The 21149-nt window shown below is 46.5% G+C and overlaps 1 long non-coding RNA gene across 1 annotated transcript; it reads left to right on the forward strand.

The window, feature by feature from the left end:
- Positions 1 to 264: 264 nt before the first annotated feature.
- LOC138566232 (uncharacterized) lies at positions 265 to 11187 on the forward strand. Its single transcript, XR_011301874.1, has 3 exons — positions 265 to 393; positions 1947 to 1990; positions 10500 to 11187. It is a non-coding gene; the product is annotated as an uncharacterized lncRNA (long non-coding RNA).
- The last annotated feature ends 9962 nt before the right edge of the window (positions 11188 to 21149 follow it).

The raw sequence follows: 21149 nt of genomic DNA on the forward strand, positions 1-21149 counted from the left end.
TGAGTACGTCAAAACTGTAAAAGAACTTATACAGCTCAACACTTCCTGAAGGTGCAAGTAGATTGGGGTGTTGTATGCTATCCTGCAGGCCATGATAGATTGAGTGAGGCAGTGTTCGGCAATCTTCGGAGTCACGCCCACTTGATGGCTACAACCATACATGCAGCCCGAAATGAAAAGCTAATGTCATAGCCCGCCTACAACAGCCCGCCCTCCAACATCTCTATTCAGGGATTGGCCAGTGATCTTTTTGTTACTCCATCCCTGTCCTCGAGCGTCCGTGCCCATCATTTACACAGTTGTTATCCTATTTTCTTCGGTAGCGGCCGTGCTCATAATTTACTCTATTAACTCCTTTTGCAGTTTGCAGCACAATATTGTCTCTGCCTCCAGGTAAGCACTGTGATCAATGTTCTTCCCTGCATTTTGTAGAGATGGCCCATTTTGTAGGTGCCTTGTTGCTCATTTTTGTCCAAGTCCGACCCTGTTTCTCGATGATAGTGTTGTCATTTTACAGATGTTGTGCCTGTGCATACTAAGTGTTGTTAGCCCAAAGTTCTCTTAAATGGACGCGTTTCCACAGATTGTCAAGACAAAGTGAATATAGCACCTGGGAACGCACTTGTTTATTTAAAACGAAGTTGGGAAATGCATTTTGTAGAGATGGCCCATTGTGTAGGTGCCTTGGTGCTCATGTTTGTCCTAGCCCGACCCTGGTTCTCGATGATAGTGTTGCCATTTTCCAGATGGCGGGTCTGTGTATACCTAAGTGATGTTCTGTAGTGTGCTTGTAGATGCAGCTTGCAATCTTGAATAAGTGCTGACACTGAGTCTGTTTACATAGACCCATAAACATGTTTTTAACAAGTAAATATATATGCATTTGATTTTATCACAAAGAAACACCAAACCGCAAAAGTGTCCAGGAAAAAACCGTCACATTTTGACTATGATTGTTGTGGAATTGAATTCCAAGCCCACAATCCTACTAGTTTCCAAAAAACATAAATGATGGCAGGTCCTGGGTCCCAGTTACCTTTGTACCTAGTCCAGACCTGACACCCCCCACACTCACATAGCGCAAAAGGGCCAATGTTAGCTTGCAAGGTAAGCTCCCTCCACGAACTCCTCCCTGTCCTGCCCCCTCCCCCCACCACATCCCTTGGATCTACCGCTATTAACCTCAGAAGCCCTGGGCCCCCAGTACCGGATGCTTCCACGCTCTGCCACACTTTTCAGTTTTGTTACCGAAACTCAATTTCTCACGTATTTATTTCATTTTATTGGTTATTTTTAACATGCTTAATACCCAGAGGTTTCTAAGCGAAGACCCTGGGGTTGAACCTTTGTTGCTCAGTGTCGTCTTGCTTCCAAGGCGACCACGTTGCCCCTGAGCTATCCTCCCGAGACTTGCTTCTGTGTCATGGTAGCTAGCTTCCCACAAAAGCGTTATTGCTTGCAGTAATATCCACATGTATTAATTACAGATGCCCATGGAGTCCCATGGCACTCCAAAATGGGGACTAACAGAAGGATTCACATGACTCTGAATCATGCAGGCACTGGTAACGTAAATGAGTTTAGTGGCATTACCATATGTAATACCACCAAACTTATATTAAGGCCATATGAGTGTATGGAATCTAACTTCCAGATCCTTGACAGACAATTCAGTTGGAATCCATCCAGGATTACATATGCAGCACCAGTGGGTATGACATGTTTGGATTTCTGGAAGACCAATGCTACAGCCTGAAATGAAAATATAACGTGATAGCCCGCCCGCAACAGCTCTGCTCCTGGGATTGTCCAGTGATCTTCTTTGTAGATCCGCCCCTGCCCATCCCTGTCCTACAGCGCCCGTGTATATAACTTGCGCTGTTGTCCTCATGTTCTTCTTTTGTATCGCCCGTGCCCATAACTTACTGTATTTTCTTCTTTTGCAGTTTTCCAAAGTGTACAGCAAGCACCGTATTTTTCCTGCCTCAAGGTAAACTCTGAGATCTGCAAGGTGGATCTCGTCTCGTACGATATTCTGCTCCCCTGTTGTATGCTTACCATTTGTTGCTCAAAAGCTGTTTCATGTTCTTCCCCTGCCCTTACCCCCTTTTCCCTTTCACTCAGCCCCCTGGACCTGACAAGAGCTGGTCTTTCCATAAGTGACCCTTGGTCTTCTTCAGCTCCTTGCCTTCGCTATCATGCTCTTTGTGTGGCAACACCCCATGGCCTCCCTCAATCGTCTTATGCCCCCTGCTCCCCGACTTACCTTTTGGGTCTCGGTGCACCCTGCCTTCATGCCTGCACTTCTTCCCTCAATGGCACTTCTCCATTTTGGGCTGATACAAGAAACATAATGATTAAACCCATTGGCAAGCAATGCTGTTCGTAATAAGTGTAATCCTTAGCTTTTTAATGAATGTGGTTGCACCGGTGTTGTGTGATATTCTGCATCCCCATGGCAGCACTTTCTAATCTTCAAACAGTCAATATAAAGCAGTTTGACACCCACTTTAACTTTCTGTTCACTTTTAAAAATAACCTGTTTCTTTCCCTCACCCTTTAAAATATTCATCCAGTCCACACACAACGTGTATGCTGAAGCCTGGGAATGGGTGTAAAGATGTAGTTCATTCACATGAGAAATCGGAACGCTCGCTTACGCATTACAATAACCCGTTACTTAACGTTCAACTTGGATTAAATGTTATACAACGGACCATCTTTTCAGCTCTCCTTACCCCCCAGCGCATTTGCTCTCACCATATCTCATTAAATATTTCAACTAGCCCAAAACATGTAAACATGACGTTGCGAAGTGTTAAAGAAATCACAAATACTTTGCATGTAAATTAAAACGTTTAGGCCAGTAGTCACAAGCTACTTTCCTTTGCAACATAATGTACCCCGGCATAACATGTGTGTGTGTGTGTATAATACGTTCTACAGTGTATGTGCCCACTACTTTTCTGCCTGATATTAACGGAACAATTAATACAAAAGGATCGGGTGCAGTTCGTTCAAGGGGAAAATTATGATGGAGTTTATTGCTGCCTTAAATCGCGAGGCCAGGGAATACTCGATGCATTGGGAAAAGCCAAGAGGGATCATGAAGCTCTTAAGAAAGTCAACAGGTACAGTGTAGCTGGAGATGTTACTTCCTTACTGCAAGAATCTCCCCTTCTCTAGTTTGCCCGATGTTGGCCTACCGTATCGATGTTTTGAAAACTTCAGAAAATCACTTCCATCATTCTTCCATGGCGATTCAGAATATCATACAAAACCCCCATGGCAGAACCCTGATGATTGTAACTACATACATTTTTTTTGTTGTTGAATTTTTTTATTGAGATTTTACAACCAACATAAGCCAAACTGGTTATGATCATCAATACATTATCTTTCATTATCACGTGTAACCGCCAACTCTCTTCCCTCCGCCCACCCCGGACCACCCTCAGTTCTAGGGATCTGCCAATACAGGAGCCGGTTGCGGAATCCCTGCTTCGTCCGTAGTAGTATTACCTCTCCCACTCCAGGCATCCAAGCGCCTCAAGCACTTTTATCCGCACCCTTTGCCCAAACTTACAAGCGTGCTTAAGGCGTTTGCTGCCTGCCACAAGCGCTCACACCCCACCTCATTACACTCTTAAGTCTCCTTCCTCGCTAGCAAATAATCAGACAAATGTGAACATTCAGGCCTCTGACCAACAGGTCCTGCCTGCTGCACCTCACCCAGTGTTGCCTACAGCCTTGCCTAATACTGTATCATTGCCTGTGTTCATGCCTGTTGCTCTTCATCCAGTGTTGCCCACTGCCATGCCTAATACTGTATCATTTCCTGTGTTCATGCCTGCTGCACCTCATCCAGTGTTGCCCACTGCCATGCCTAGCACCATGCCCCCTAGAAATGACATTCCACTTAAATGTGCTCTAGTCAATGTACGCTCCTTGCCAGCCCACGCATTGGATGTACATGATCTCATCACCATGGACAACCTTGATCTGCTCTTTCTATCAGAGACTTGACTTAAAGATTCCTCTGGCCCTTCCCTATCCCATGCCATCCCCTCTGGCTACACCATTTTCAGACAAGATTAGGTAGACCAAAGGGGTGGAGGAGTAGCTGTTATCGCCAGGGCAACGCTTGCCCTCAGACAGATTGGAGGTCAGCTGAGTCACAACTCAGACTACCTCCGTCTCAAACTACAGCTCACGCCCAACCAAACCATCACGCTCCATGTCGTCTATCGCCCACCAGGCCTGACTTCAGATTTCCACAACGCCATCACCTATGCACTCTCTGACAACCTCAAACACTCGTCACAAATTCTGCTTTTAGGCAGCCTCAACCTTGGCCTAAATGACCCTAGGTACACCAATGCCACGGCCCTTCAGAAAGTTCTATCCACCCTTGGGTTCTCCCATGTTATCTCGCAGCCCACACACACCAAAGGTCGCACCCTTGATTGGGTGTCACACCACAACTGCTCCCTCCTGATCTCTGATATCTCACCCATCCCATGGTCGGACCACCACTGCTTCAAATTTGACCTCTCTTCCAACGGGCCTCCGAAATCAACTATCCTACTCCCAGCTGCTCTCGCGAGAAGTTCACGTAAACTCACTATGGAAAACATCGCCCATTACCTCGCGGTTCCCGCGCTTAAAACACCCGTTCGCTAATGACCAGGAAGTCCTAGCATCCAGCTTCAATCAAGTCATCACCTCAGCTGTGGACACAGTAGCCCCGCTCACCCTCAAAAAGGCTAAGAAAGTAAAGCACTCGAACGCCTGGTTCACCGAGGAGCTCTTAAAGCTTCGCTCCAAAAAAAGGGCTGCTCTAACTAACTGGAAAAACCACTCAAATGATACTACCAAAGCTATTTTTAAGGCTGCCTCCAAAGACTACAAAAGAGCCATCATTCAGGCTAAAGCCTCCTCCTATAACACCAGGTTTGAAGGCGCCAAGTCAGGAACTAGGGAAATATTTGCTATCTTCCTAGAGCTGGAGTCTCCCGCTTGGCCCCCCCCCGACCATCCTAAAAGATGACATTTGGTGCAACAAAATTCAAAATGCCATGCTAGACAAATTGGAAACCCTTCACACCAAAATCCTAGCACACCAAATGCCCTTCCCAACCTTCTTGAGAACTGTAACAGTACCACTAGGGTGGAAGCCCCCTCCACCTCCGCGCCCATGTTCGACTTCAAAGACATGAGCGAACTTGAAGTCACTGCCCTCCTTAACTCCATTAAACCTTCCAATTGCAAGAGCGACGCCTGCCCAGCGCAGATCATTAAAGATTGTGCTTCCCCTCTGGACCCCCTCATCACAGCATTCATTAACTCATCCTTCCAGGCTGGACACGTTCCAACTGGACTCAAAGAAGCTTGGGTCAGACCGCTCCTGAAAAAACCCTCTCTCGGCCCTTGAACCCCTGGAAATTACAGGCCCATTACCATGGTGCCCTTCCTGCTTAAAATTCTTGACAAAGCAGCTTACCTGCAAGTCCAAAAATGTATTGAAGACAATCACCTCCTAGGTCTTCGGCAGTCCGGTTTCCGGCCGAGACATGGCACGGAAACAACTCTGCTCGACCTAAAAAATCAAATGGACGACCTAAGAGACGCGAGCACACCTGCGCTGCTCCTACTTCTCGACCTCTCCGCTGCCTTTGACTTGGTGGACCACAGGACCCTCTGCCATCACCTGTCCACCGCAGCCAACTTCTCCCCGAGGGCCTGTGCTTAGATAAGCTCCTTCCTGCAGGATAGAGTCATGAAGGTTTTCTCAGAATCCTCATGCGCTAACCTCAGCCTCATCAAGTGTGGGGTCACACAGGGATCGTGCATAGCCTCCCACACTCTATAATTTATTCACTAGGCCCCTATTCAAAATTCTTGACGCACTGGGCATCTCATACACTAATTATGCTGATGACACTCAGGTGCTGATCCCCCTCTCTGGTGACCTCAAAACCCTCATTGCCATTTACTCCACAATCCAATCATGGATGGCCAAAAACTGGCTTTGCCTCAACAGCGAGAAAACAGAACTCCTGCTGATTGGGGCCCCCTCCACCTTGAGGAAACTAGATTAACAATACCAATCTTTCACAGTAGATAACATCCCTATCGCTTTTTCCAAAGTCATCAAGACGCTGGGCGTATACATTGAACCTGACCTATCCATGAATAGACAGGTCAACACAATTGCCTCCTCTGCAGCGTACCATTCTAAACTCCTCAATGCAGCCAGACCTTACCTTTCCCAACCAAACTGCCTCACCATAGCTAGGGCAATAATTGGGTCGAGGTTGGACTACTGCAATGCCCTCTTGGTAGGCACCTCCCAAAAAAACCTGGCCAAATTACAAGTAGCTCAGAATAATGCCCTCAGGGCCACAACAGGCATCTCAAGACGTGACCACATCTCTGAGGTCAGGAGGAAGGTCCACTGGCTCCCTGTCAAGGAGAGAATTACATTCAAAACACTTGCCTTGGCGCACAAGTGCCTGCACGGTCGTGCTCCACCTTACCTAGCTCAAAGAATCAGCCTGCACACACCCATTAGGCCCACCAGAGCGGCCTATACCAACAGAATCCTTGTACCTTCTACCCGCAGAGTGAAAGCGGGCGGTACAAGCTACCCTAACATTGCAGCCACGCTGTGGAACTCCCTTCCCCCTTCCATCAGGGGGATTGACTCCCATGCAACCTTCAGGAAGGCCATCAAAACTAGACTCTTTGTCTAACAACCTATGTTATGTATACTGTAACATGATTTTGACAATGTACTGCTTTTTTGCCTAACTGTATTGAAACTGTCATGAAAATGTCCATTGTTAACTGTAACTAGTCTCTGTTTTCAAGTCTCTGCTGGTGCCGCATTCTTGTAACCCTGAATCAAGCATCCCTAAGCCTTCTCATAGCGCCTCAATGCCTATGGGCTGCAGTGCGCTTTACAAATACAAAAATAAATAAATAAATAGTATTGTCCTTAGTCGAGGTAAGTAACAACACCGTAAGCGCCACCCACTGTTGCAAGTCTCCGCTTATGTCTAGATTCTGTTCTCGGAGTGCATTCTCCCATGCCCCTGTTTCCGCCGCCACCCACTTTCGAAGGTCCTTCCACCACTGTGCCACATTTGGACTCCGCCTGTCTGTCTGTCTGTGTTTGCGTGTTCCTGTCTCGTGTACTTCCACGCCATGTCCTGTCACTTCATGTGCTGTCAGTGTGACCTCATATCTCTCTCCCTTGGCCTTCCGAGTCTGTTGCGAAAAACAACATCTATTCCCTGTTTCTCCATTCAGTGCACTGTAGGCATCACTCTTCATTATAAAATGCTCTTTTAGGGCCCGTTCTTAAAGCACCTCTTCTTTGTGAAAAGGCTTCCCTCTCTCCTCTCTACCCACTCCATGTCTTCCTCTGTCCAAAAACTATCCTATTCTGACCCTTAGTACTAATTAAAAAGGGATTCAGCAAAACAAAAATAGGGCCCAGGAAGATGACTCCCTTGTCCTGGCCTGTCTTACTCAGTCTTAGTGACTGATCTCATAGTCTCTTGCTATAGTATCGATTAGCCCATGCAGTTCCTCAAGGGGGCTTCTTGTGTTTTTATCAAGTGTCCAAGGATGTCAACTTGGCTCTTTCCATAAACTTTACAACCATTGCGATGAGGGCAACCACTCCCATACTCCTCTTGGCTTTTCATGATCGCTGTTACAAGGGAGATTACTCTTGTAGTAATCTTCGGTTTTTCGTATAGTTCTTACAGTCACTGTGATGAGGGAGATTACTCCTGTTGCCCTCTTGCGTTTCTTAATATGTTTCGAATTGCTTTGACAAGGGAGATTACTCCCATTGGTCTCTTGGCTTTTCTTATTCCACGTCCCTCTGCCGGGTCTCCCACCCCCTGTTTATTGGTGGGTGCGTGTCACTGGTTCATCCTGGGGTTGCGGGGACTGGCCGAGCCTGAGCCACCTCAACAGAGTGCTGGACCCCAAATGCAAGGAAAGCCCATCTCGACAGCCAGAAACCGCAGTGGCGACACTCATTTGAAGATTGATGGTTGCGGTCAATGACCGTCCCATTGCATTGCAGGAGTCACCAGAAGTCCTCCCTCTTGTCCCCACGACTGAGCCCCAGGAACAACAGGATCTGCAGAGCTCCCCAGGAACAACAGGATCTGCAGAGCTGCACAGAAACAGAAGTCATCTGCCAACTTTTTCTTCTAACCAAAGGTACTGTACAGTCTAAGAGAACTTACCTCTTGTTGTGTAGCCTTGCTTGTTCTCAGTTGAGACTTGTCTTGGTTGCTCTGTAGAGTTGCTTGCATCTTCTAATGTCACAAGCCTAACAGCTTGTGGCCCTACATTGATCCTTCTTTTTCTACAGAGACTTCTAAAACATTGTGCAAGACTTTTACTTACCTGCAAGAAGTGCTTCAGCTCACCTAGACATTTGCTAACTTGACTTTGGCTGGCCTGGCTCCCCGAATGACTCTTCTCTCCCCTGACATGGTGTTGAACCTATCCTTCAAGGAAGGGGTTAACTTACTTTGCATTGGGGGAGGGTTCAAAAGTACTTACCTGCTTCAGACTATTTCTGATCTCTTGTTTATTCTAATAACCCTTTTATTTGTCACTCATCTCAGTATTGATCTAAATGTTACAGTGATATATTAATGCCCACAGTGTCCTAGCTATTTAAGTCACCCCAGGGTGTAGGAAGTGACAGTGTGCCATACCAAATGGGTATTTGCTGATTTAGAGAAACTAAGAGTGTGTAGTTTGAAGTGTATTTGTGTGTTGCTATTATATTGCTTCCTTCTGAGGAAGGCATATTCAAACTGACTGTTAAATAAATAAGTATTTAATCAAGAAACCTTGAGAGTAAGTGTTTATTTGGATACTTGTCACTGTAAAACTCTGTGTAACTGCAGTATAGCTCACATTGACCCCTCTTGAGATAAGCCTGGCTGCTCAACCACACTATCAACCTGCGTAATAAAGACCTATAACAAAGGTTGGGTTCCTATTGCCAGGAGGTCAAGGTTTGTTGTACTGCACCCCAAGGGTTCTGCTCCAAATCTTGCCTAACACATACGTTCATATATGAAAGAGGCCACACAAAGAAAATACATTAAGGTTCGTGATAGAGTTCAAGGTTCTTCCCTTCGGTATAGCTTCCTATTCCTAGCGCCAAAAAACTGGAATGCCCTGCCCACAACACTTGGGAACGAAACCTGACCCGCAGAGTTCCACAAAGCACTAAAAACCAAGCTTTTCAACTAAATCCCCTGCTGATAATCTCACAAAGAACGTCAAATGGTTCCCCTGTTACCTCAGAACCATTAGAATTTAAACTGCATCTCATGTAAATGTCATTGTATTCTGGTGTTTATGCACTGTCTTGTATCTCTCTGTTGTCCCATCTCCTGTAACCAAGCAAGCACTATGTAACAGCGTCACGGTGCCCCAGGGCCACTTTGTGCGCTTTATAAATGTAAAAAAATAAAATCAATAGATTGCCTCAGCCCCCACAGTATTTACAAAGGTGCTGGCGGGAGTAGCGGCTCACCTGTGCAGGCAGTGCATTCCAGTCTATCCTTACCTCAACGACTGGCTAATAACAGGGGATTTGTACGGAACATGCCTATCAAACACCCAACAGACGGTAGATCTACTCTTCAGTCTGGGATTCTCAATAAACTAGATGTCGGACTATATGTACACCACGTGATTCTAAGCAGATACAATCATCAGAAATACTATTACAGTAAGTAAAGCATGTCATATATATCTTGCCTTCTCTCTTACTATCTAATGAGAGTATATGATTAGTATGGTTCCACTGGAACTGTGTGGATGAAAAACAAAGACCGGTAGATGTGGTCAAGCACCTGATTACATCTCATGTGAGCATCACAGACTTCACCACAGAGGAGCATTAAAATACTCTTAAAACATATGTATGTCTTAAAGCAGTTAAATTAATTTGCTATGCCCGTGCATTTAAAGCGTACCTGCTTTTTTCAGTTAACAGTGATGGTTTCTAAAGTAGGTACTAAAGACAAATACATTGGGCCTCATTATGAGTTGTGATTGCGGGTTCCTTTCTGCCCGCAAGGTCGGACCTGGCGGGCTGAGCGGCACCCGCGAGCACAGCATGTCGGATGCACCGGCACCGTTCTGAACGGTGCCGGTGCCTCCAACCTTCCCATTACCAATGAGCCCTATGGGGCTCAATGGGAATGGGGAATGAAGAATTCCGGCACACAGCAATGGGGACGGACCTGGTCCGCCCTGGTCGGAATTCCCACATTCGTCCCCATTGCCGGGTGCCGGTAAAATCATGAGTTTGGCGGCAGCCACGCCGTTTTTACCGTCACGGCTATCGCCAAACTCATAATGAGTGCCATTATTTTCTTTCTCACTTTGGCAATAATCTATGTAAACCTTAAAATGTGAAACTTAAGCATTTCCTTTTTTTGCAGGCAAACCTATGCAGCTGTTTCCTCCAGGTCTTTGTTGAGTGGGACTCGTGTAACTCTCTGGGGCATCACTCCATGCACACAAGTGAGGGTGACTATGAGTTGCTCAGAGGTCCTCGAATTGTTGATTTCAATGTAACCGAGGTGCCCTTCACAGGATCGAAAGCATGCTGTCGATGCCATGCATCAGGTTGCTCAGAGGTCTAAAATACTGGGTGGACTTTCTCATGTAGTTTTACAGAGCTTGTGATGGCATAATGAGAACTGAAAGGAGTGCGCTAGGAAATTTCAAGAGCTGCCAGAAGACAAGGCTGCACAACTTCATCCATTAGTGGTCAGAATCCTCGAGAAGACCTATTGCTACGAAGGCTTCTTAGATTCATGGCCTCGTCGAAAAAGCAGCAACATCTTCAAGTTGCCATAACCAATACCTCAGCAACTACTACTGTACTGGCCTGGTTGCCACAACATACTAAGTATAAAGTGACTGAAGCCCTGCTGCTGCCATCACTACCCTTTCAGCATTAGACCCTAGGGCGCCGTCTCCATTAGAACTGGTGCCTCCTTTTGAACAATTGCAGTATTTAAAAACAGTTATGTTTCTGTTTTCAAGTTATTACTTTTCATAAAAGTAGTTTATTGTTATCAATCTGTGTTATTTAAAATGTTTGTATTAAAAAAGTTAATCTAAGCATTGGTACAGAACAATTCCTTGCCACACAAACATAAAACCGGTTTACATGGCGTCCATCCATGAGTTGCCTGTACAGGGCAGGGGATGCAATTATGTGGGGTGGGTATGGGGCGATAATATCTTGAACCACCACAATAAAAAATGGTGGGGGTAATTTATGAGAGTGCCGCATGATACAGAACCATATCCTGAGATTCCAATGAATACAAAACTAGAGCCTAGGCTCTGGGGATAGATATCTTTGAAATGGAGAGGTTCACTGCTATGTTCTATGATAAAAGAAAATTATATTGAGTATGAATGGAGGGATGTATGTGATTTCACCAAATACATTTCTCCTAATGCAGAAAACTTCAAATTATTTTTTCTTAACTTTTTTTTATATGCGGGGGAGACCCTCTGTAGCCCCCCACTTCACCTCTACCTTATCCTATACCCTTACCCCACCCCATCCATCTTTTCTAAATTAACCACTTACCCTACCAAATTCGAAGAATAAAAACTTCAAAAATTTCCCATCTGAGGAAATGGTATTTGGGAACATCTACGGCAGTGATCTTCAAACTTTTTATGCCAAGGCCCCACTGAGCAAAAAATAAATTGTTCGGGACCCTCCTGCCGCGCACCTTTGTGCTGGTGTTTATTTTTATTTATTGAGATGGCTGTGGAATGCGTGATGTCCATAGACAAGCACAATGGAACGTTGTGTGTATGTGGCTCTGGTGCATACTGTGCCCACATTTAAACACATAAAGCAATCAATCAAAGAACTTGCCTCACACTGTAAATCCAGTAGGACAAATGCCCTTTCTACACTGCCTCGCCATGATTTTCACTAGCTGCTTGCCAGCACTAATAAGAGATGCTAATGCCAACTCTGTTAGATAAAGCATGGGCCTGCTCTTTTTTTTGCCGAAATAACCCCTGAGGCTTCCATAATATTGAGGAGGTATCGGCTGAGAATCTGTGGACCATCTACCATGCATTAGAAGACATTTCTTTTTGAAACGCTTCACCAGCTTATTACTGGTCAGGCTAAAGTTTGAAAGTGGTACAATCCTTTCTGTATAGCATTTCAGTGCATTGTTTATTGGGTCTCTCTTGTGTGGGTTCCTGCCCTGTCTGTAGATATAATTCCCTAAAGTTGTTTCTGTATTGGGGTTGGGGTGCCCACACTGAGACCCAGTCCTTCCTTCAGAAACAAGAAGCAAAAGAGCCCTTGTACCACATTTGAGTGGCTGATGTTGCAGCCATTGTATGCTTGCTTCCAAAAACATAAGCTGTCCAAGAGCATGTATGGTTCATGGTTCCTAACATTTTAATGTTAGGGTGAGTATACGTGATGTGAGCACCAAGCCATGCATCCGGAATTAATTTAGAGATTCACATGTACAATCCTTTTATCACAGACTGGTTTATCAAATGCAGTGATCTCTGATCACTGGTATAGTCCTGAAATGCTCTGTGATTTAATGCAAAGCATACAGGAATCCTCATTGGTGCTATTTATCCCATTTCCCACTCTCAAAGAGGTATTAAGAGTGGACCAGACTGCCAATTTTGGACTGATAACCTTCTATCAGAAAATAATTCATATGGTTAGTCTAGTATTCACATTAAAATTCTTCTGTAAATTACTTGAATTGCAATGTAATGAAACAAACTTAATTTATTTAGCAATTATTTATTCATATTGAGGAGCGTTTTTGTCACACAACAGAGGTGTAGTTTGTGAGTGATGTGTGCAATTCGGGGGGGTGGTCGTCGGCGCATTCTGATGTTTCGCCCTGGGCACCAATTTGGCTGGAAACTGCCCTGACATTGAGTAGGAGGTCACCAGAAAGGCTGTGAACAAAAAAGTGGCAAACTGTTTAATCGTGCACAATGTTTTGGATTTCCATTAAGAATAAAAGCACACACTTTCTTTTGCTGTGATGAAAAGTCATCGTGGCAAAAGAAGGCATGTGCTTTTTGTTTTATCTTCATAAATAGGCTCTTAATGGAGCCTGAGGACACACAATCACCTGGCCCATGTCCTTAGTGCGACAGAGGCCGGGCCTTTGTGTGGCCTAGGCGCCATTAGGAGCTTTTCCATGAAGACGAAAGAAAAAGTACACACCTTCTTTTGCCGTGATGACTTGTCATCACGGCAAAAGAAGGTGTGTGCTTTTTTGTTTTGTCTTCCTAAATCGGCTCTTAATGGAGCATGAGGCCGCACAAAAGGCCCGGCCCCAGTCGCACTAAGGACAGGAGCCATGGATCGGGCTGCTGCTTGATGAAGAAACAACCCGATCCTTATGTAATGTATACCGTTTTTTGTGTTTTCCTTTTCAGGCTGTGGGTGCGCGCCCTCCTGGGCATGAGGCTGTGCCCTACCAGAGGGGCACGCCCCACAGTTTGAATTCTGCTGATCTACGGTAACATGAATTGAGAGCCTTCAGTGAGAAATATTTAAATATTTCAAATGAAAAGGAGGTGCTGGTCAAGTAGGAAACGAGAGGAGGTGGAGTTTTCTGAATAACCATATAAATAATCCCAGATGAGGTTGTATGATAGGGGCTAAATTTGGCATATGAGTTGGATATATATATATATATATATATATATATATATATATATATATATATATATATATATATATATATATATATATGGACATTTAATGGAATGTACAGTTGTTGCTCCATAGTTCAGACAAATCAAATAAATAGAAAAGAGGAAAACCTGATGTATTAGTGGGTACCCTTTTGTATCAGGAGATGCAGGATTTCATAGATGTGTATGGAGCAATGATTACTTGTAGCCTAAAAATAAAAAAGAGCGGGGGATGCAGTAAAGGGCTTAATGGTGCAGAAATGAATTGTGTATAAAAATAGAACTGGGTAGTCGTACTCTCCCACTCTCTTTCACTCCATTCCATGATTTTATACCTCCCTACTCTTTATTTTGTCTTCTACTCTCTGACCTGTTGCCGCAATACTCTGCCACCTTCTCTGACTACCGACAGCCTCCATTCTCTCCCCTTCTGTCTTTTTCTATGTCTCCTCCCACCTCTCTCCCTCTGATCTTCTCACACGCCTCACACATTTATATCTCACACTCCCCTCCTTCACCTATGACAGTCTCCACCCCTTTATAAACTCCTGCCTCTACCTTCCCCGCTCTACCAATAACTACACCCTCTCTCCACCACTCACCTCTCACTTCCACTCTCTTTGCTCTCCTTCGACATCTACACTCTTCCCCCTAGCGCTCTTGCACACCAATACATTACCACTCAATCTCACATACACTCACAATCGCAGCTCCACTCTCGCCACTGGGTACTACTCCCACACAGACTGCCCCTATCCAAGTCATCCTCAAATACTTCAGCACTCGGTTTCACCATCAGTGCATTTCACAGATCAAATGGTTTTGGGGTGTCTACAAAGGTGCTAGAGGTGACTTATACATCGGTTGGGGGGACGAGGATACATATATTAACAGATTACTGCTTTTAGTTACTGCAAATTACCCCCAGAGAAACAGGGGATGCAAATTTACCATAGGTGTGTTCAGGCCATGCTATCTTGCATCCCCCACAATCATAAGGCATGGGGTTGTCCAGGGAGGGGTTAGATGGTGCATCTACATTGGTTGGGACCAGATTAAACACAAAACAGGATGACCACTTGCGCTAGTGTGAATTACTCCAAGAGAAATAGGGGATGCAAATTACCATAGGTGCATTCAGGCCATGATATCTTGCACCCCCACAATCAAAAGGCATGGGGGTCTCAGGGAGGGGCTAGGGGACGCCTCTATATTGGTTAGGACTAGAGTAAACATAAAACAGGATGACCACTTGCGCTAGTGTGAATTACCCCAAGAGAAATAGGGGATGCAAATGACCATAGGTGCATTCAGGCCATTATATCTTGCACCCCCCACAATCAAAAGGCCTGGGGGTCTCCAGGGAGGGGTTAGATGGTGCATCTACATTGATTGGGACCAGAATAAACATAAAACAGGATGACCACTTGCGTCAGTGTGAGTTAACCCCAGGGAGGTAGGGGATGCGAACTACAATAGGTGCATTCAGGCCATGACATCTTGCACCCCCCACAATCAAAAGGTATGGGGGTGTCCAGGGAGGGGCTGGGTGATGCCTCTACATTGGTTGGGACCAGATTATACATAAAACAGGATGACCACTTGTGTTAGTGTGAATTACCCCAAGAGAAATAGGGGATGCAAATTACCATAGGTGCAATCAGGCCATGATATCTTGCACCCCCCACAATCAAAAGTTATGTGGTGTCCAGGGAGGGGCTATATGGTACATCTACTTCGTTTGGGACCAGATTAAACATAAAACAGGATGACCACTTTTGTTAGTGTGAGCTAACCCCAGGGAGGCAGGGGATGCAAAATGACCATAAGTGCATTCAGGCATGATATCTTGCACCCCCACAATCAAAGGGTGTGGAGGTATCCAGGGAAGGGCTAGGTGGTGCCTCTACATCATTTGGGACCAGAGTAAACATAAAACAGGATGTGTGTTACAGGTTTTGTGAATTACCATAGTTGCGTTCAGGCCATGATATCATGCACCCCAACAATGAAAAGGTATGGGGGTGTCAAGGGAGGAGATAGGTGGTGCTGATACATTGGTAGGGACCAGATTAAACGTAAAACAGGATGACGACTTGTGTCATTGTGAGTTAACCCCAGGGAGACAGGGGATGCGAATTACCATAATACATGTAGGGGGGCCGATGGTGTCTCTCCCAGCATATATATGAGGTGAAAATGGGGTTGAAATAAAAAAGTCAACATTTTGGGGATCATAGTAATTGGGGCACAGTAATCACATAGATCGTCTTGGAAGCAGACATAGAATTGATAGTTGTAGCTGTAAGGGGAAGGGGATCTTTCGGTTGGAAATGCCCCATTGTAGTGTGTGATGGCTGAATGCATGCCAAAGAACAGCACTGCTGAGGAAAAAAGGAAAGGAATTACAAAGACTCTCACTAGTCTGCATTTCATCCCCATACAAACAGCCCAAACTTTAGGTAGGGGGCTTGAGCCTCACTAACCCAGTGGTGTTGTATCCATGACATAGTGCAGCCCATACCAGTCACTTGCAGCAGTGTGTGATAGTGTACACAGTTTACCAAGCCGCAGGTGAACAGGGAGCTTAACACCAATTACGTAAAATACTGTTGACTTCCCTTCCCAATAACACATGCTGAAGGGAGACCCTACCGTGCACCCCCCTGCATTATGACAGAGTCGTGTGACTGAGCCCCACCTCCCCCATTATTCTTAAGAGAGGCTCCTGCGGGGGGCGTGGCCAGCAGCCGAGTGATGAGGACGTGAGCTCACTTCGCTCCCGGGCTGCCAGCCAGATCCTGAAACAATCCTGTTTTTCCTGCAAGACTACAAGTACACAAAAGTGCCTACTCGATGTGTGAACTTCTGCTGCACGTCCCTACCTGCTCCTGGTGAAAATCGGTGTCGGAGGACCCACTTAGCAAGACTTTTAAGAAAGCAAGCTTGCGCGCCACAGAGCACACAAAATGGCCGCTGCAGACCGCGGATGAACGGAGGACACCGTGTGTCACCACCGAACCCTGCCTGAGTGCCGGCGGCTGGTGAGTGCAGTGTGGGGTGCTGTGTTGGGCTATACGGCGGGCAAAGGACCCTAAAACAGAACAGAGCCACCCCCGGTGCCTCTCCCGGACTGCAGGGAGCGGGACCGTGCTGGGTGCCTCCCCGCGTCCCGCCGGCAAAACCCGCGGAGCCATGAAAGTTCCCTCCAACGACAAGTCGAGGGTCAGAGGGGATACACCCTTGGAAGCAGCGCCAGCAGCTGTCGTTCACAGGCAGTCAAATCCGCACTAACGTAGCGACGTACGCACCCGCACACTACTTCTGCCATCGGAACTCCCATAGCCACCGGGGCGCCTCGAGTGTTCCACTCAGCGTTGAGCGCCTACCAGACTCCTGAGGTGGCCCCCGCTCGCTGTCAGACAGCTACTGCCTCAATCTTGCGGTAAGGAGAAGGGGGGACGGGAAGGCAGGCAACACACTTGCGTGCTTCCCCCTCGCCGCCAGTGGGCCCACTACAGAGACTCTTCCAGTTGCCCCACCATAGCGAAACGGATATGTCATATTGAGGCACACAGATATCCTTGATCCTCAACGAGAGCGAGCGCGGGCTGAATTCAACGGACCCCGAGAGACCTGCATCTGCACCCCCCCCCCCTGCCCAAGAGAAATCATCGTTTTGGCCCCAACAGAAGCACACTTGCTGGACGTACCACCACCCTCACACCGAGCATAACGGGAACGGCCAAATTTCGATGAAATAAGCAACACTGGGCAATGTGATCAGAACATGGTAGTGCACGGTGAAATTGTCTTATGACGCACCTGCCTGTGTGGGAACGCCGATACAGTTACACCAAAGAAGTGCTGGAAGGTGCGGTGTTGAACATTGTGTAATCCCAAGGCTAAAACTAGCTGCACACCAAACCCTAACACGGTATCCGGCAGGTTACACCCAGACCAGGGGGGGGGGTAAAGTTCTATAACAGAACAATCGCTCCCAGAACAGTCGCAACCCGCCTCGGATAAATAGGCGGAATCTGCCCACCGATTAACGTTACAGACCATGCCAGCTGCTATTGGGAAAGATAAAACAAGAAAATTGACAAGTCAAAGCAAAATGGACCAATTCACCACGGCCGCGGCGAGCGCACAATTGGACCACGAACAATCAGACACCATGTTAGACACAGAGCATAATATATCCCTGAAGGACATCATGGCTGTGATAACAAACTCCAGAACCTCCATGGAACAAAAGATGGATAGCATCAGCACAGACGTTTCGCTCCTCTGCCATGATCTTCAGAAACTGTCCTCCCGCACAGGAGAAGCGGAACAGCGGATCTCTGGGACTGAAGATGGGCTGCGCACTATGGAACAAAGGATGGCTGGGGTAGTGGCACGTCTGAAAACACTAGAGGAGAAGGCAGAGGACAGTGAAGGCCGATCAAGACGAAATAACGTTCGCATCCTGGGCGTACCGGAAAAAACGGAAGGCCCTTCCATGGAACTGTTCCTTGAACAATGGATAACCGACATGTTTGAACCCCAAACATTCTCGAAGTTCTTTTCAATCGAACGAGCGCACCGTGTGCCCACTGGAAGACCGATACCTGATGCACCTCCACGCACCATAGTTGCAAAACTGTTGAATTATAGAGATAGAGATGCGTTACTCGAGACGGCACGGGCCAAAGCACACTGACCTTCAATGGATCCAAGGTAACATTCTTCCCTGACTACACAAGGGAGGTTCAGAGAGCCAGGCAATTTTTTGATCAACTCAAAAGACAACTCCAGACCCTACAAGTGAAATACGGCTTGCTCTTTCCGGCCCAGCTCAAGATCTACCACGGCGGGACAACGGTACACTTCACTGACCCAAAAGAAGCGTGGAACTGGGCAGAGAAACACATTGAAGGCGACTGAAGACTTGCAAGTAACAGAAGCAGAAACAGGAACCGGCGTGAGCCACTAGACAGAAGGCGCCCAGCTCCACAACCTCTGATGCAGGAACCACCACAACAAGAGGAAAAGGCTGAAACAGTGACACTAACAAGAAATACTACTCCGTCGCGACCCATTTAATGGACTATCATGCCACACTGATATAAATAAGGCATGCGGCCCGCGAGGCACAGGAGTACTCATTGTATCGGCCAAAGCCACGCCCTCATCCCATGACTTGAGACTTGGAACACCAGACTTGCCAAAGAACAGTAAGTCGAGAGGAAGGTGTAAACAGTTCACACTAAGTTAATCTGGCAATATAGTTGTTTGGCGCCAGTAGAGTTAGGGCGACAGATACTTCATGTTGGGGAGGAGTATAGGGAGGGGGTGCGGCAATTTGTTTCATGTTAGTTATGTTCCAGGACACCACACCATCTACAATGTTAAAAAGCACACCACTCATAGCACACCAATTGTCACTCCACTCTTGCCAGCAGTCCACACAACACAAATGGAAACACATGTCCTGACAGGAAACCAGCCTGCCCTTAGCCTTGGCAGATATTATTATAGCATGAAATACCACAATACTATCGAGGGCCGACGCACACAGTTGTCATCCATACACGTGTCAAATGGCGGGAGTCACTAACGTGAACAAAAACAGGACAATCCGAGTGATGACATGGAATGTAAATGGGCTCGGCAACTGTATCAAAAGACGTCTAGTACTGCAAACACTGAATAGACACTCCCCGGATGTGGCATTCCTGACGGAAACATATCTAGCCAGTACCAATTGCTCATTCTTTAGACGCACCAACTACAGACTAGCATTCCACGCCGGTTTTACCATGGGGTCACGAGGGGTACTGATCCTAGTACACAAAAGACTCCCCTTTGTGCCTGCATCCGCTACGCAAGATACGGGAGGGAGGTTTATACTCACGACAGGTACAATTGGGGAACGCTCTGTGACCATGCTGGCGGTGTATGCACCTCCTAACCTACTGACCCCCCTGACTAATGATATTACGCCTCTAATTATGAATAATCTTGCAGACCTTACGTTGATTGGGAGAGACGTTAACGAGGTAATGAACGTGGACCTTGATAGAACGCACAGAAGATCCAGAAACCCGAACACACGTACAAAACTTGCCACATTCACTAGCGCATTGGGGCTGCAAGACGTATGGAGAATGCTGCACCATGCCACAAGGGAATACTCATACCATTCTGGTGCACACGCCTCGCTGTCTAGGCTGGACTATTTTCTACTGCCACTAAATAACATGCACGAAGTACGTGAGGCACAATTTCTCCCCAGAGGTATATCGGATCATTCCCCACTTGCAATAACACTTAACACCAGCAGGTCGATCCCCCCACCCAGCTGGCGATTGAACAGCTACTACCTAGGCTTCCCAGAGCTAGTTGAACATGTCCAAAAGACCACTGAAGAATATTTTGAGGGGAATACTGACTCAGTGGATAACCCGGTAACATTATGGGAGGCATTCAAGACAGTACTCAGAGGGGAAATAATAGCCTGGACCACAGCCCATAAAAAAAACAATCAGAAGCAATACGCCATGCCGAAGCAAAAGTGCAAAAAGCAGAGACCGATCACCTAACCCATGACAATTCGGAAACGCATCGCGCACTACAACTAGCGCAGACACAACTTCAACACATAGCATAGACAATGCAAAACAGGCACATACTGCGATGCGCGCAAAGATATATGAAACAGGAGATAAAGCCGGAAAAATGCTGGCATGGCTGGAACGCAGAGACCTGGGCTTCAGCCAGGTCAGGCAACTGACAAAAGAAGGATCAGAACTATTAGTGACAGACGTAGACATAGCGGAGGGTTTTGCAAAATACTACACTGAGCTATACAAAGCACCAACCTCACCACCCGTAATGGATATACTGGAGGAGATTACTCTCCCCACCCTAAACACAGAGCAGTCTACTCTACTGGAACAGGTAATCACTGAGGAAGAACTAACCCAAGCCATGTCAGAACTCCAATCGGGCAAGACCCCAGGCCCGAACGGCTTCCCCACTGAAACATGGAAAAAAATAGGAACAAATGTAATCTCCCCACACTTACTTCGTTTACTACAACACTCACACTCACAGGGCTGTCTCCCTCCTGACTTAAGGAAAGCCACGATTATAGTCCTGCCCAAAGCAGATAAGCCACCCGATAAATGTAGCTCCTACAGGCCCATTTCTCTCATAAACTGCAAGGCCAAAATATTGGCAAAGGTACTAGCCAACCGCCTCCAACAAGTCATACACACACTAATACATCCCGACCAGTGTGGATTCATGCCACTGAGATCCACTAGACAAAACATATATAGGCTGCACACAGCACTGGAGAAGCTACCTGAGAT

This window comes from Ambystoma mexicanum, chromosome 1p (assembly GCF_040938575.1).
Source record: "Ambystoma mexicanum isolate Mex_15411 chromosome 1p, UKY_AmexF1_1, whole genome shotgun sequence".
Classification (NCBI taxonomy): Eukaryota; Metazoa; Chordata; class Amphibia; order Caudata; family Ambystomatidae; genus Ambystoma; species Ambystoma mexicanum.